The sequence below is a fragment of the Carassius gibelio genome, chromosome B19 (genome assembly GCF_023724105.1).
Source record: "Carassius gibelio isolate Cgi1373 ecotype wild population from Czech Republic chromosome B19, carGib1.2-hapl.c, whole genome shotgun sequence".
NCBI classification, from domain to species: Eukaryota; Metazoa; Chordata; class Actinopteri; order Cypriniformes; family Cyprinidae; genus Carassius; species Carassius gibelio.
Window position 1 is genome coordinate 36,070,404 of NC_068414.1, and position 17,709 is coordinate 36,088,112.

Genomic DNA, 17,709 nt, shown 5'->3' on the forward strand with positions numbered 1-17,709 from the left:
AACCTGTCATTAGTGGCAAGCAAGACACATTTGCAAAATTTTCTAGGATTATGTAGCTTAACATGCACTTTTTAATAAAAAATATATATAATTTAGGGGTGTCATATTAATGCACAACAAAGCATAAAAAATTTGTAGTGGTTCCGAAAAAGTTCAAAGGACATGGTGTCACACCAGAGGACATGGTACAAAAATGTAAAAAAATCGAATAACATTGCAGCTTCATAACAGGTCCGTGTAGGTCAAATAAATGTGTGTATGTATTTATATTACGTGTCCTGAAATATTATGGGCGTCCAGTACTCAAAATAGTTTTAGATCTACTGACTGGTAAAGTAAGGTGATCTGCCAGGACGTATCTTCAGAAAATGGCACATCTGGTCACCTGGTATAGGCCATATCTGGCCCACATACAACAAGCCAGAACTCAACCTAAAACCGGTTTGTCACACACGGGCCAGATCTGGCCCACACACAGCAAACCACGACTCAAATTAAAGCCGGTTTGTCACACACGGGCCAGATCTGGCCCACACACAGCAAGCCACGACTCAAATTAAAGCCGGTTTGTCACACACTGGCCAGATCTGGCCCACACACAGCAAGCCAAGACTCAAATTAAAGCCGGTTTGTCGCACATGGGCCAGATCTGGCCCACACACAGCAAGCCACGACTCAAATTAAAGCCGGTTTGTTGCACACGGGCCAGATCTGGCCCACACACAGCAAGCCACGACTCAAATTAAAGCCGGTTTGTCACACACGGGCCAGATCTGGCCCACACACAGCAAGCCACGACTCAAATTAAAGGCGGTTTGTCACACACGGGCCAGATCTGGCCCACACACAGCAAGCCACGACTCAAATTAAAGCCGGTTTGTCACACACGGGCCAGATCTGGCCCACACACAGCAAGCCACGACTCAAATTAAAGCCGGTTTGTCACACACGGGCCAGATCTGGCCCACACACAGCAAGCCACGACTCAAATTAAAGCCGGTTTGTCACACACGGGCCAGATCTGGCCCACACACAGCAAGCCACGACTCAAATTAAAGCCGGTTTGTCACACACGGGCCAGATCTGGCCCACACACAGCAAGCCACGACTCAAATTAAAGCCGTTTTGTCACACATGGGCCAGATCTGGCCCACACACAGCAAGCCACGACTCAAATTAAAGCCGGTTTGTTGCACACGGGCCAGATCTGGCCCATAAACAGCATGCCACAACTCAAACTAAAACCGGCTTGATGTGTTTGGGCCAGAGATGGCCCATATAACCTCTGCCGCTGCCAGAACTGAGCCAGATGTGCCATAGTTGGCCCAGATGAGGCCCGGATATGTATGCTATCTGGGTAACATGCTCCGAAGTGCCGATCTGAATCAACCGAGTCGCGAACATGCTCCGAAGTGACGATCTGAATCAACCGAGTCGCGAACATGCTCCGAAGTGCCGATCTGAATCAACCGTGTCGCTAACATGCTCCGAAGTGCCGATCTGAATCAACCGATCAACCGAGTCGCGAACATGCTCCGAAGTGCCGATCTGAATCAACCGATCAACCGAGTCGCGAACTTGCTCCAAAGTGCCGATCTGAATCAAATATTATTTTGGAATCTACAATACTTTTTTCAGGATTCTTCCATGTATAATTTTTTTAAAGAACAGCGTTTATTCCAAATATAAATCTCTTCTAATAATATTAATCTTTGATTTCACTTCTTATCAATTTAACACATCCTGAATAAAAGATTCTAAGATATAATAAAGAATACAATTTCTTATAAAAAAAGAAAGGATAAAGATTTACCAAGTCGCGAATATGCTCCGAATTGCCGATCTGAATCAACCGATGTGGAACAGGCTCCGAAGTGCCGATCTGAAAACTTTACCAAAGAATGTAAAAAATAACTATATTTCTCTATTAAATCTACAACCCTATGAAAGACTCAGATCACGTATCTAAAATTAAATCGCTATAGTAAAAGAGAAATAATAAGAGGAGTGAAGTTTCCTACCATTCTGCTGTGTTTGGTCCTCACGCGTGTCTCCGCCCCTCACACGGGCGTTTACAGCGCTAAATTAATCATCTTTGCTAATTATTATACATTTACATCATTGTCAGCTTCAGGTACTTCATTTATTATTGATCAATGAACTGTTTGAAACAAAAAAAGGTTGTATTTCAGTAATAATTCAAAATTATCAAAATAAAATATATAAAATAATGGTTTCTATTTTAATATCCTTTAAAATATAATTTATTTCTGTGATGTGCAGCTGTATTTTCAGCATCATTCCTCCAGTCTTCAGTGTCACATGATCTTTAGAAATCATGAAAATATGATGATTTATTCTTAGAACTATTAATAGTTGTACTACCAAATATTATTTTGGAATCTGCGTTACTTTTGTAAGGATCCTTCGATGTATAATTTTTTTTAAGAACAGCGTTTATTTAAAATTATTAAAAATTTACTGACCCCAAACTATTGAACTATAGTGAATATTGTTAGGAAATATATTTTAAATAAATGCCCTTCTTTTTAACTGTTTATTCATCAAATAATCCTGAAAAAAGTATCACAGATTCCCAAATAATATTTATCAGCAAAACTGTTGATAATTCTAATAAATCATTATATTATTCTGATTTCTGAAGATCATGTGACACTGAAGACTGAAGGAATGATGCTGAAAATATAGCTGCACACCACATGAATAAATTACACTTTCATGTATATTAAAATAGAAAAATGTTAATAATATTACACAATATTACATGTTTTCCAGTATTTTTGATCAAATAAATGCTGTCTTGTTGAGTAAAATAAATTCCTGTAAAAAACATTAAAAATAATTCTGATCCCAAACTCTGACCGGTAGTGTGTGTGTGTGTGTGGGTGGGTGCGTGTGTGTGTGTGTGTGTATAAGCTCACTAACACACTAGGCAAGGCAAGTTTATTTATATAGCACATTTCATGCACAATGGTAATTCAAAGTGCTTTACATAAAAGAAAGTAAAATAATCATAAAGAAAAATTATTACAAAAATAAAACAAGCAATTTTAAAACTTTTAAAATGATTTAAAAATCAACAGAGTAGCGAACATGCTCCGAAGTGCCAATCTGAATCAACCGAGTCGCGAACATGCTCCGAAGTGCCGATCTGAATAAAATATTATTTTGGAATCTGCGATACTTTTTTCAGGATTCTTCGATGTATAAGTTTTTAAAGAACAGCGTTTATTCCAAATATAAATCTCTTCTAATAATATAAATCTTTGATTTCACTTCTTATCAATTTAACACATCCTGAATAAAAGATTCTAAAATCTAATAAAGAATACAATTTCTTATAAAAAAAGAAAGGATAAAAATTTACAGAGTTGCGAACAGGCTCCGAAGTGCTGATCTGAATCAACCGAGTCGCGAACAGGCTCCGAAGTCCCGATCTGAAAACTTTACCAAAGAATGTAAAAAATAACTCTATTTCTCTATTAAATCTACAACTCTATGAAAGACTCAGATCACGTATCTAAAAATAAATCGCTATAATAAAAGAGAAATAATAAGAGGAGTTAAGTTTCATACCGTTCTGCTGTGTTTGGTCCTCAGCGCGTCTGACGCTCCGCGGCGCGTCTCCGCCCCTCACATCCGCCTTTACAGCGCTAAATTAATCATCTTTGCTAATTATTATACATTTACATCATTGTCAGCTTCAGGTACTTCATTTATTATTGATCAATGAACTGTTTGAAACAAAAAAGGTTGTATTTCAGTAATAATTCAAAATTATCAAAATAAAATATCTAAAATAATGGTTTCTATTTTAATAGCCTTTAAAATATAATTTATTTCTGTGATGTGCAGCTGTATTTTCAGCATCATTCCTCCAGTCTTCAATCAATCAATCAATCACCTTTATTTATATAGTGCTTTAAACAAAATACATTGCGCCAAAGCACTGAACAACATTCATTTGGAAAACAGTGTCTCAATAATGCAAAATGATAGTTAAAGGCAGTTCATCATTGAATTTAGTTATGTCATCTCTGTTCAGTTGAAATAGTGTCTGTTTTAATTTGCAATCAAGTCAATGATATCGCTGTAGATGAAGTGACCCCAACTAAGCAAGCCAGAGGCGACAGCGGCAAGGAACCGAAACTCCATCGGTGATAGAATGGAGAAAAAAACCTTGGGAGAAACCAGGCTCAGTTGGGGGGCCAGTTCTCCTCTGACCAGACGAAACCAGTAGTTCAATTCCAGGCTGCAGCAAAGTCAGATTGTGCAGAAGAATCATCTGTTTCCTGTGGTCTTGTCCTGGTGGTCCTCTGAGACAAGGTCTTTACAGGGCATCTGTATCTGGGGCTCTAGTTGTCCTGGTCTCCGCTGTCTTTCAGGGATGTAGAGGTCCTTTCTAGGTGCTGATCCACCATCTGGTCTGGATACGTACTGGATCCGGGTGACTGCAGTGACCCTCTGATCTGGACACAGACTGGATCTGGTGGCCACGGTGACCTCGGAACAAGAGAGAAACAGACAAATATTAGCGTAGATGCCATTCTTCTAATGATGTAGAAAGTACGGTGTTATGTGAAGTGTTCCGGTTCCAGTTTACCTAATTAATGCAGCCTAAAAATCCTTTAACGGATTTAGATATTAAAAGCATATTAGTATGTTATGTGTATGCCAAGTTAAAGAGATGGGTCTTTAATCTAGATTTAAACTGCAAGAGTGTGTCTGCCTCCCGAACAATGTTAGGTAGGTTATTCCAGAGTTTAGGCGCCAAATAGGAAAAGGATCTGCCGCCCGCAGTTGATTTTGATATTCTAGGTATTATCAAATTGCCTGAGTTTTGAGAACGTAGCGGACGTAGAGGAGTATAATGTAAAAGGAGCTCATTCAAATACTGAGGTGCTAAACCATTCAGGGCTTTATAAGTAATAAGCAATATTTTAAAATCTATACGATGTTTGATAGGGAGCCAGTGCAGTGTGGACAGGACCGGGCTAATATGGTCATACTTCCTGGTTCTAGTAAGAACTCTTGCTGCTGCATTTTGGACTAGCTGTAGTTTGTTTACCAAGCGTGCAGAACAACCACCCAATAAAGCATTACAATAGTCTAACCTTGAAGTCATAAATGCATGGATTAACATTTCTGCATTTGACATTGAGAGCATAGGCCGTAATTTAGATATATTTTTGAGATGGAAAAATGCAGTTTTACAAATGCTAGAAACGTGGCTTTCTAAGGAAAGATTGCGATCAAGTATCACACCTAGGTTCCTAACTGATGACGAAGAATTGACAGAGCAACCATCAAGTCTTAGACAGTGTTCTAGGTTATTACAAGTAGAGTTTTTAGGCCCTATGATTAACACCTCTGTTTTTTCTGAATTTAGCAGTAAGAAATTACTCGTCATCCAATTTTTTATATCGACTATGCATTCCATTAGTTTTTCAAATTGGTGTGTTTCACCGGGCTGCGAGGAAATATAGAGCTGCGTATCATCAGCATAACAGTGAAAGCTAACACCATGTTTCCTGATGATATCTCCCAAGGGTAACATATAAAGCGTGAAGAGTAGCGGCCCTAGAACTGAGCCTTGAGGTACTCCATACTGCACTTGTGATCGATATGATACATCTTCATTCACTGCTACGAACTGATGGCGGTCATATAAGTACGATTTAAACCATGCTAATGCACTTCCACTGATGCCAACAAAGTGTTCAAGTCTATGCAAAAGAATGTTGTGGTCAATTGTGTCAAACGCAGCACTAAGATCCAATAAAACTAATAGAGAGATACACCCACGATCAGATGATAAGAGCAGATCATTTGTAACTCTAAGGAGAGCAGTTTCAGTACTATGATATGGTCTAAATCCTGACTGGAAATCCTCACATATACCATTTTTCTCTAAGAAGGAATATAATTGTGAGGATACCACCTTTTCTAGTATCTTGGACAGAAAAGGGAGATTCGAGATTGGTCTATAATTAACTAGTTCTCTGGGGTCAAGTTGTGGCTTTTTTATGAGAGGCTTAATAACAGCCAGTTTGAAGGTTTTGGGGACATATCCTAATGACAATGAGGAATTAATAATAGTCAGAAGAGGACCTATGACTTCTGGAAGCACCTCTTTTAAGAGCTTAGATGGTATAGGGTCTAACATACATGTTGTAAGTTTAGATGATTTAACAAGTTTATACAATTCTTCCTCTCCTATAGTAGAGAATGAGTGGAACTGTTCCTCAGGGGGTCTATAGTGCACTGTCTGATGCGAAACTGTAGCTGACGGCTGAATGGTTGCAATTTTATCTCTAATAGTATCGATTTTAGAAGTAAAGTAGTTCATAAAGTCATTACTGCTGTGGTGTTGGGAAATGTCAACACTTGTTGAGGCTTTATTTTTCGTTAATTTAGCCACTGTATTGAATAAATACCTGGGGTTATGTTTGTTTTCTTCTAAAAGAGAAGAAAAGTAATCAGATCTAGCAGTTTTTAATGCTTTTCTGTAGGATATGCTACTTTCCCGCCAAGCAATACGAAATACCTCTAGTTTTGTTTTCCTCCAGCTGCGCTCCATTTTTCGGGCTGCTCTCTTTAGGGTGCGAGTATGCTCATTATACCATGGTGTCAAACTGTTTTCCTTAACCTTTCTTAAGCGTAAAGGAGCAACTGTATTTAAAGTGCTAGAAAAGAGAGAGTCCATAGTTTCTGTTACATCATCAAGTTGTTCTGAGGTTTTGGATATGCTAAGGAATTCGGATACAACAGGAAGATAACTTAAAAAGCAGTCTTTTGTGGTAGAAGTGATGGTTCTTCGATACTTGTAACAAGAAGTAGAATTTACAATTTTGGCTATATGAAGTTTACACAGAACTAAATAATGATCTGAGATATCATCACTTGGCTGAATAATTTCAACACTATCAACATCAATTCCATGTGACAGTATTAAATCTAGAGTATGATTTCGACAATGAGTAGGTCCTGAAACGTGTTGTCTAACACCAATAGAGTTCAGAATGTCTATAAATGCTGATCCCAATGCATCTTTTTCATTATCGACATGGATATTAAAATCACCAACCATTAAGACTTTATCTGCAGCCAGAACTAACTCGGATGTAAAATCACCAAACTCTTTAATAAAGTCTGTATGGTGCCCTGGTGGCCTGTATACAGTAGCCAGTACAAACATAACAGGGGATTTATCATTAAAATTGGTTTCTCTGGATAATGTTATATGAAGCACCATTACTTCAAACAAGTTATACTTGAAGCCTGCCCTCTGAGAAATCCTGAAAACGTTATTATAAATTGAAGCAACTCCTCCCCCTTTGCCTTTTAGACGCGGCTCGTGTTTATAACAATAATCTTGGGGGGTGGACTCATTTAAAATAATGTAATCATCAGGTTTTAGCCAGGTTTCTGTCAAGCAGAGCACATCTATATTATGATCAGTTATCATATTATTTACAAAAAGTGTTTTCGTAAAAATTGATCTGATATTCAATAAGCCAATCTTTATCATTTGTTTATCCATATTGCATTTGTTTTTTATTTGTTGAACCTCAATTAAATTGTTAACCTTAACTTGGTTTGGACGTTTTTTGTATTTTCTAGTTCGGGGAACAGACACAGTCTCTATAGTGTGATATCTAGGTGAAAGAGTCTCTATGTGCTGAGAATTAACTGACCTCTGTGACGGGAGGCAGCTAGCAGACGGTCGGTTTAGCCAGTCTGTCTGCTTCCTGACCTGGGCCCCAGTTAGTCAAGTATAAACACTAAGACTATTTGCCATATTTCTAGACAGAAGAGTGGCGCCACCCCAGGAGGGATGAAGACCATCTCTTTTAAACAGGTCAGGTCTGCCCCAAAAGCTCGTCCAATTGTCTATGAAACCTATGTTATTCTGTGGGCACCACTTAGACATCCAGCCATTGAGTGATGACAATCTGCTATGCATCTCGTCACCACGGTAAGCAGGGAGGGGACCAGAGCATATTACAGTGTCTGACATCGTGCTTGCAAGTTCACACACCTCTTTAAAGTTATTTTTAGTGATCTCCGACTGGCGAAGTCGAACATCATTAGCGCCGGCATGAATAACAATCTTACTGTATTTACGTTTAGCATTAGCCAGCACTTTTAAATTTGCCAAGATGTCAGGCGCTCTGGCTCCCGGTAAACATTTGACTATGGTGGCTGGTGTCTCTATATTCACGTTCCGTACAACAGAATCGCCAATAACTAGAGCACTTTCATCAGATTTCTCAGTGGGTGCATCACTGAGTGGGGAGAACCTGTTTAATGTTTTGATCGGAACAGAAGAGCGGTGTTTTGACCCACGACTACGCTGCCTCACCGTCACCCAGTTGCCCTGCTGCAGGGGCTCTGCTGGAACCGGACAATGTACAGGAATCCCTGAGCTAGACGCATCCAAAGCCATATCTAGAGCCCTAACATTCTTACTGTCCTCAATTAAAGTTTGGATGCGTGTCTCTAATTCTGAAATCTTCTCTGTCAGCCTAACTGTTTCCCTGCATTTATCACATGTGAATCCCTCATCAGCGACAGAGATAGATAAACTGTACATGTGGCAAGAGGTGCAAATAACAATTGTAGGATGATCTTTAGAAATCATGAAAATATGATTATTTATTCTTAGAACTATTAATAGTTGTACTACCAAATATTATTTTGGAATCTACAATACTTTTTTCAGGATTCTTCCATGCATAATTTTTTTTAAAGAACAGCGTTTATTCCAAATATAAATCTCTTCTAATAATATTAATCTTTGATTTCACTTCTTATCAATTTAACACATCCTGAATAAAAGATTCTAAAATCTAATAAAGAATACAATTTCTTATAAAAAAAGAAAGGATAAAGATTTACCGAGTCGCGAATATGCTCCGAATTGCCGATCTGAATCAACCGAGGTGGAACAGGCTCCGAAGTGCCGATCTGAATAAACCTATCAACCTAGTCGCAAACATGCTCCGAATTGCCGATCTGAATCAACTGAGTCGCGAACAGGCTCCGAAGTCCCGATCTGAAAACTTTACCAAAGAATGTAAAAAATAACTATATTTCTCTATTAAATCTACAACTCTATGAAAGACTCAGATCACGTATCTAAAAATAAATCGCTATTCTAATAATATTAATCTTTGATTTCACTTCTTATCAATTTAACACATCCTGAATAAAAGATTCTAAAATCTAATAAAGAATACAATTTCTTATTAAAAAAGAAAGGATAAAGATTTACCGAGTCGCGAACATGAACATGCTATTTTAAATAAATGCCCTTCTTTTTAACTTTTTATTCATCAAAGAATCCTGAAAAAAGTATCACAGATTCCAAAATAATATTTATCAGCAAAACTGATAAAAAAAAAAATAATTCTAATAAAAAATCATTATATTATTCCAATTTCTGAAGATCATGTGACACTGAAGACTGGAGAAATGATGCTGAAAATATAGCTGCACATCACATGAATAAATTACACTTTCATGTATATTAAAATAGAAAAAAATTAATAATATTTCACAATATTACATGTTTTCCAGTATTTTTGATCAAATAAATGCTGTCTTGATGAGTAAAATAAATTCCTGTAAAAAACATTAAAAATCATTCTGATCCCAAACGCTGACTGGTAGTGTGTGTGTGTGTGTGTGTGTGTGCGTATGTGTGTGTGTGTATGAGCCCACTAACATACTAGGCAAGGCAAATTTATTTATATAGCACATTTCATGCACAATGCTAATTCAGAGTGTTTTACATAAAAGAAAGTAAAATAATCATAAAGAAAAATTATAACAAAAATAAAACAAGCAATTTTAAAACTTTTAAAATGATTTAAAAAATCAATAGAGTAGCGAACATGCTCCGAATTGCCTATCTTTATCAACCGAGTCGCGAACATGCTCCGAAGTGCCGATCTGAATCAACCGAGTCGCGAACATGCTCCGAAGTGCCGATCTGAATCATCCGATCAACCGAGTCGCGAACATGCTCTGAAGTGCTGATCTGAATCAACCGATAAACCTAGTCGCGAACATGCTCTGAAGTGCCGATCTGAATCAACCGATCAACCAAGTCGCGAACATGCTCCGAAGTGCCGATCTGAATCAAATATTATTTTGGAATCTACAATACTTTTTTCAGGATTCTTCCATGTATCATTTTTTTAAAGAACAGCGTTTATTCCAAATATAAATCTCTTCTAATAATATTAATCTTTGATTTCACTTCTTATCAATTTAACACATCCTGAATAAAAGATTCTAAAATCTAATAAAGAATACAATTTCTTATAAAAAAAGAAAGGATAAAGATTTACCGAGTCGCGAATATGCTCCGAATTGCCGATCTGAATCAACCGAGGTGGAACAGGCTCCGAAGTGCCGATCTGAATAAACCTATCAACCTAGTCGCAAACATGCTCCGAATTGCCGATCTGAATCTACTGAGTCGCGAACATGCTCCGAAGTCCCGATCTGAAAACTTTACCAAAGAATGTAAAAAATAACTATATTTCTCTATTAAATCTACAACTCTATGAAAGACTCAGATCACGTATCTAAAAATAAATCGCTATTCTAATAATATTAATCTTTGATTTCACTTCTTATCAATTTAACACATCCTGAATAAAAGATTCTAAAATCTAATAAAGAATACAATTTCTTATAAAAAAAGAAAGGATAAAGATTTACCCAGTCGCGAACAGGCTCAGAGGTCCCGAGCTGAAAACTTTACCAAAGAATGTAAAAAATAACTATTTCTCTATTAAATCTGCAGCTATATGAAAGACTCAGATCACGTATCTAAAAATAAATCGCTATTCTAATAATATTAATCTTTGATTTCACTTCTTATCAATTTAACACATCCTGAATAAAAGATTCTAAAATCTAATAAAGAATACAATTTCTTATAAAAAAAAGAAAGGATAAAGATTTACCGAGTTGCGAACAGGCTCCGAGGTCCCGAGCTGAAAACTTTACCAAAGAATGTAAAAAATAACTATTTCTCTATTAAATCTACAGCTATATGAAAGACTCAGATCACGTATCTAAAAATAAATCGCTATAGTAAAAGAGAAATAATGAAAGGAGTGAAGTTTCCAACCGTTCTGCTATGTTTGGTCCTCGCAGCGCGTCTCCTGCCAGCACACGCGCATTTACAGCGCTAAATTAATCATCTTTGCTAATTATTATACATTTACATCATTGTCAGCTTCAGGTACTTCATTTATTATTGATCAATGAACTGTTTGAAACAAAAAAAGGTTGTATTTCAGTAATAATTCAAAATTATCAAAATAAAATATATAAAATAATGGTTTCTATTTTAATAGCCTTTAAAATATAATTTATTTCTGTGATGTGCAGCTGTATTTTCAGCATCATTCCTCCAGTCTTCAGTGTCACATGATCTTTAGAAATCATGAAAATATGATGATTTATTTTTAGAACTATTAATAGTTGTGCTACCAAATATTATTTTGGAATCTGCGATACTTTTTACAGGATTCTTCGATGCATAATTTTTTTAAGAACAGCGTTTATTTAAAATTATTAAAAATTTACTGACCCCAAACTATTGAACTATAGTGAATATTGTTTGGAAATATTAATATTTTAAATAAATGCCCTTCTTTTTAACTTTTTATTCATCAAAGAATCCTGAAAAAAGTATCACAGATTCCAAAATAATATTTATCAGCAAAACTGTTGATAATTCTAATAATAAATCATTATATTATTCCGATTTCTGAAGATCATGTGACACTGAAGACTGGAGAAATGATGCTGAAAATATAGCTGCACATCACATGAATAAATTACACTTTCATGTATATTAAAATAGAAAAATGTTAATAATATTTGACAATATTACATGTTTTCCAGTATTTTTGATCAAATAAATGCTGTCTTGATGAGTAAAATAAATTCCTGTAAAAAACATTAAAAATCATTCTGATCCCAAACGCTGACTGGTAGTGTGTGTGTGTGTGTGTGTGTGTGTGTGTATGAGCCCACTAACATACTAGGCAAGGCAAGTTTATTTATATAGCACATTTCATGCACAATGGTAATTCAGAGTGTTTTACATAAAAGAAAGTAAAATAATCATAAAGAAAAATTATAACAAAAATAAAACAAGCAATTATAAAACTTTTAAAATGATTAAAAAATCAACAGAGTAGCGAACATGCTCCTAAGTGCCGATCTGAATCAACCGAGTCGCGAACATGCTCCGAAGTGCCGATCTGAATCAACCGAGTCGCGAACATGCTCCGAAGTGCCGATCTGAATCAACCAATCAACCGAGTTGGCGAACATGCTCCGAAGTGCCGATCTGAATCAACCGATCAACCGAGTCGCGAACATGCTCCGAAGTGCCGATCTGAATCAAATATTATTTTGGAATCTACAATACTTTTTTCAGGATTCTTCCATGTATAATTTTTTTAAAGAACAGCGTTTATTCCAAATATAAATCTCTTCTAATAATATTAATCTTTGATTTCAATTCTTATCAATTTAACACATCCTGAATAAAAGATTCTCAAATCTAATAAAGAATACAATTTCTTATAAAAAAAAGAAAGGATAAAGATTTACCGAGTCGCGAATATGCTCCGAATTGCCGATCTGAATCAACCGAGGTGGAACAGGCTCCGAAGTGCCGATCTGAATAAACCTATCAACCTAGTCACAAACATGCTCCGAATTGCCGATCTGAATCAACTGAGTCGCGAACAGGCTCCGAGGTCCCGAGCTGAAAACTTTACCAAAGAATGTAAAAAATAACTATTTCTCTATTAAATCTACAGCTATATGAAAGACTCAGATCACGTATCTAAAAATAAATCGCTATAGTAAAAGAGAAATAATGAGAGGAGTGAAGTTTCCTACCGTTCTGCTGTGTTTGGTCCTGGCAGCGCGTCTCCTGCCAGCACACGCGCATTTACAGCGCTAAATTAATCACATTTGCTAATTATTATACATTTACATCATTGTAAGCTTCAGGTACTTCATTTATTATTGTTCAATGAACTGTTTGAAACAAAAAAGGCTGATTTCAGTAATAATTCAAAATCAAATATATAAATATCAAAATGAAATATTTAAAATAATGGTTTCTATTTTAATATCCTTTAAAATATAATTTATTTCTGTGATGTGCAGCTGTATTTTCAGCATCATTCCTCCAGTCTTCAGTGTCACATGATCTTTAGAAATCATGAAAATATGATGATTTATTCTTAGAACTATTAATAGTTGTGCTACCAAATATTATTTTGGAATCTGCGATACTTTTTACAGGATTCTTCGATGCATAATTTTTTTAAGAACAGCGTTTATTTAAAATTATTAAAAATTTAGTGACCCCAAACTATTGAACTATAGTGAATATTGTTTGGAAATATTAATATTTTAAATAAATGCCCTTCTTTTTAACTTTTTATTCATCAAAGAATCCTGAAAAAAGTATCACAGATTCCAAAATAATATTTATCAGCAAAACTGTTGATAATTCTAATAATAAATCATTATATTATTCCGATTTCTGAAGATCATGTGACACTGAAGACTGGAGAAATGATGCTGAAAATATAGCTGCACATCACATGAATAAATTACACTTTCATGTATATTAAAATAGAAATAATTTAATAATATTTCACAATATTACATGTTTTCCAGTATTTTTGATCAAATAAATGCTGTCTTGATGAGTAAAATAAATTCCTGTCAAAAACATTAAAAATCATTCTGATCCCAAATGCTGAGTGATAGTGTGTGTGTGTGTGTGTGTGTGTGTGCGTATGTGTGTGTGTGTATGAGCCCACTAACATACTAGGCAAGGCAAGTTTATTTATATAGCACATTTCATGCACAATGGTAATTCAGAGTGTTTTACATAAAAGAAAGTAAAATAATCATAAAGAAAAATTATAACAAAAATAAAACAAGCAATTTTAAAACTTTTAAAATGATTAAAAAATCAACAGAGTAGCGAACATGCTCCGAAGTGCCGATCTGAATCAACCGAGTCGCGAACATGCTCCGAAGTGCCGATCTGAATCAACCGAGTCGCGAACATGCTCCGAAGTGCCGATCTGAATCAACCCATCAACCGAGTCGCGAACATGCTCCGAAGTGCCGATCTGAATCAAATATTATTTTGGAATCTACACTACTTTTTTCAGGATTCTTCCATGTATAATTTTTTTAAAGAACAGCGTTTATTCCAAATATAAATCTCTTCTAATAATATTAATCTTTGATTTCAATTCTTATCAATTTAACACATCCTGAATAAAAGATTCTCAAATCTAATAAAGAATACAATTTCTTATAAAAAAAAGAAAGGATAAAGATTTACCGAGTCGCGAATATGCTCCGAATTGCCGATCTGAATCAACCGAGGTGGAACAGGCTCCGAAGTGCCGATCTGAATAAACCTATCAACCTAGTCACAAACATGCTCCGAATTGCCGATCTGAATCAACTGAGTCGCGAACAGGCTCCGAGGTCCCGAGCTGAAAACTTTACCAAAGAATGTAAAAAATAACTATTTCTCTATTAAATCTACAGCTATATGAAAGACTCAGATCACGTATCTAAAAATAAATCGCTATAGTAAAAGAGAAATAATGAGAGGAGTGAAGTGTGCTGCCAGCACACGCGCATTTACAGCGCTAAATTAATCACATTTGCTAATTATTATACATTTACATCATTGTAAGCTTCAGGTACTTCATTTATTATTGTTCAATGAACTGTTTGAAACAAAAAAGGCTGTATTTCAGTAATAATTCAAAATCAAATATATAAATATCAAAATGAAATATTTAAAATAATGGTTTCTATTTTAATATCCTTTAAAATATAATTTATTTCTGTGATGTGCAGCTGTATTTTCAGCATCATTCCTCCAGTCTTCAGTGTCACATGATCTTTAGAAATCATGAAAATATGATGATTTATTCTTAGAACTATTAATAGTTGTGCTACCAAATATTATTTTGGAATCTGCGATACTTTTTACAGGATTCTTCGATGCATAATTTTTTTAAGAACAGCGTTTATTTAAAATTATTAAAAATTTAGTGACCCCAAACTATTGAACTATAGTGAATATTGTTTGGAAATATTAATATTTTAAATAAATGCCCTTCTTTTTAACTTTTTATTCATCAAAGAATCCTGAAAAAAGTATCACAGATTCCAAAATAATATTTATCAGCAAAACTGTTGATAATTCTAATAATAAATCATTACATTATTCCGATTTCTGAAGATCATGTGACACTGAAGACTGGAGAAATGATGCTGAAAATATAGCTGCACATCACATGAATAAATTACACTTTCATGTATATTAAAATAGAAAAAAATTAATAATATTTCACAATATTACATGTTTTCCAGTATTTTTGATCAAATAAATGCTGTCTTGATGAGTAAAATAAATTCCTGTAAAAAACATTAAAAATCATTCTGATCCCAAATGCTGAGTGATAGTGTGTGTGTGTGTGTGTGTGTGTGCGTGGGTATGTGTGTGTGTGTATGAGCCCACTAACATACTAGGCAAGGCAAGTTTATTTATATAGCACATTTCATGCACAATGGTAATTCAGAGTGTTTTACATAAAAGAAAGTAAAATAATCATAAAGAAAAATTATAACAAAAATAAAACAAGCAATTTTAAAACTTTTAAAATGATTAAAAAATCAACAGAGTAGCGAACATGCTCCGAAGTGCCGATCTGAATCAACCGAGTCGCGAACATGCTCCGAAGTGCCGATCTGAATTAACCGATCAACCGAGTCGCGAACATGCTCCGAAGTGCCGATCTGAATCAACCCATCAACCGAGTCGCGAACATGCTCCGAAGTGCCGATCTGAATCAAATATTATTTTGGAATCTACAATACTTTTTTCAGGATTCTTCCATGTATAATTTTTTTAAAGAACAGCGTTTATTCCAAATATAAATCTCTTCTAATAATATTAATCTTTGATTTCACTTCTTATCAATTTAACACATCCTGAATAAAAGATTCTAAAATCTAATAAAGAATACAATTTCTTATAAAAAAAGAAAGGATAAAGATTTACCGAGTCGCGAATATGCTCCGAATTGCCGATCTGAATCAACCGAGGTGGAACAGGCTCCGAAGTGCCGATCTGAATAAACCTATCAACCTAGTCGCAAACATGCTCCGAATTGCCGATCTGAAAACTTTACCAAAGAATGTAAAAAATAACTATATTTCTCTATTAAATCTACAACTCTATGAAAGACTCAGATCACGTATCTAAAAATAAATCGCTATAGTAAAAGAGAAATAATAAGAGGAGTGAAGTTTCCTACCGTTCTGCTGTGTTTGGTCCTCACGCGTGTCTCAGCCCCTCACACGCACGTTTACAGCGCTAAATTAATCATCTTTGCTAATTATTATACATTTACATCATTGTCAGCTTCAGGTACTTCATTTATTATTGATCAATGAACTGTTTGAAACAAAAAAAGGTTGTATTTCAGTAATAATTCAAAATTATCAAAATAAAATATATAAAATAATGGTTTCTATTTTAATAGCCTTTAAAATATAATTTATTTCTGTGATGTGCAGCTGTATTTTCAGCATCATTCCTCCAGTCTTCAGTGTCACATGATCTTTAGAAATCATGAAAATATGATGATTTATTCTTAGAACTATTAATAGTTGTACTACCAAATATTATTTTGGAATCTGCGTTACTTTTGTTAGGATTCTTCGATGTATAATTTTTTTTTTAAGAACAGCGTTTATTTAAAATTATTAAAAATTTACTGACCCCAAACTATTGAACTATAGTGAATATTGTTAGGAAATATATTTTAAATAAATGCCCTTCTTTTTAACTGTTTATTCATCAAATAATCCTGAAAAAAGTATCACAGATTCCCAAATAATATTTATCAGCAAAACTGTTGATAATTCTAATAATAAATCATTATATTATTCTGATTTCTGAAGATCATGTGACACTGAAGACTGAAGGAATGATGCTGAAAATATAGCTGCACACCACATGAATAAATTACACTTTCATGTATATTAAAATAGAAAAATGTTAATAATATTACTAGGGCCGGGACTTTAACGCGTTAATTGAGATTAATTAATTACACAAAAAATAACGCGTTAACTAAGATTAATTAATTACAGAAAAAAAAATCCCGAATTTTTAACAACTTATTTTTGCACCGCGGAACGTTTCTCACTGGATGAGTTTCGGCGGGACCGATTATACTGAAGCACCAACTAGCGTTCGCTTCGCATATCACCGCAGCAGCACATCGAGCATCAAGTATCACCTCAACGCAAAACATATAGCAGCTAGCGTTGACTTTACACTTTATGTTGAACTATGTATTATTTTGTTGGTGCAACAGTTTATGTTGAACTCTTTAATGTTTTGGCCAAGGTTATTGAGAGTTGGACTTAGTATGTTATGGCCTCTGAAGCAACAGAGAGATGTTTTCTAATAGTCAGTGTTTCCAATGTTTCCAATGTTCTGTAATTGACAGTATTGTGTTTTACTTAAAAAACACTTTACAGAAGGTTCCAGCACCTATAAGCTTCCTGAATTTCTGAAATGTA

General features: G+C 35.1%; 1 protein-coding gene across 1 annotated transcript in view; it reads left to right on the forward strand.

Annotated features, from left to right (window-relative positions):
* The window catches only part of LOC127978687 (glutathione S-transferase A), a 209,307-nt gene that overhangs the window by 79,733 nt on the left and 111,865 nt on the right, over window positions 1–17,709 (forward strand). The window lies entirely within an intron of this gene.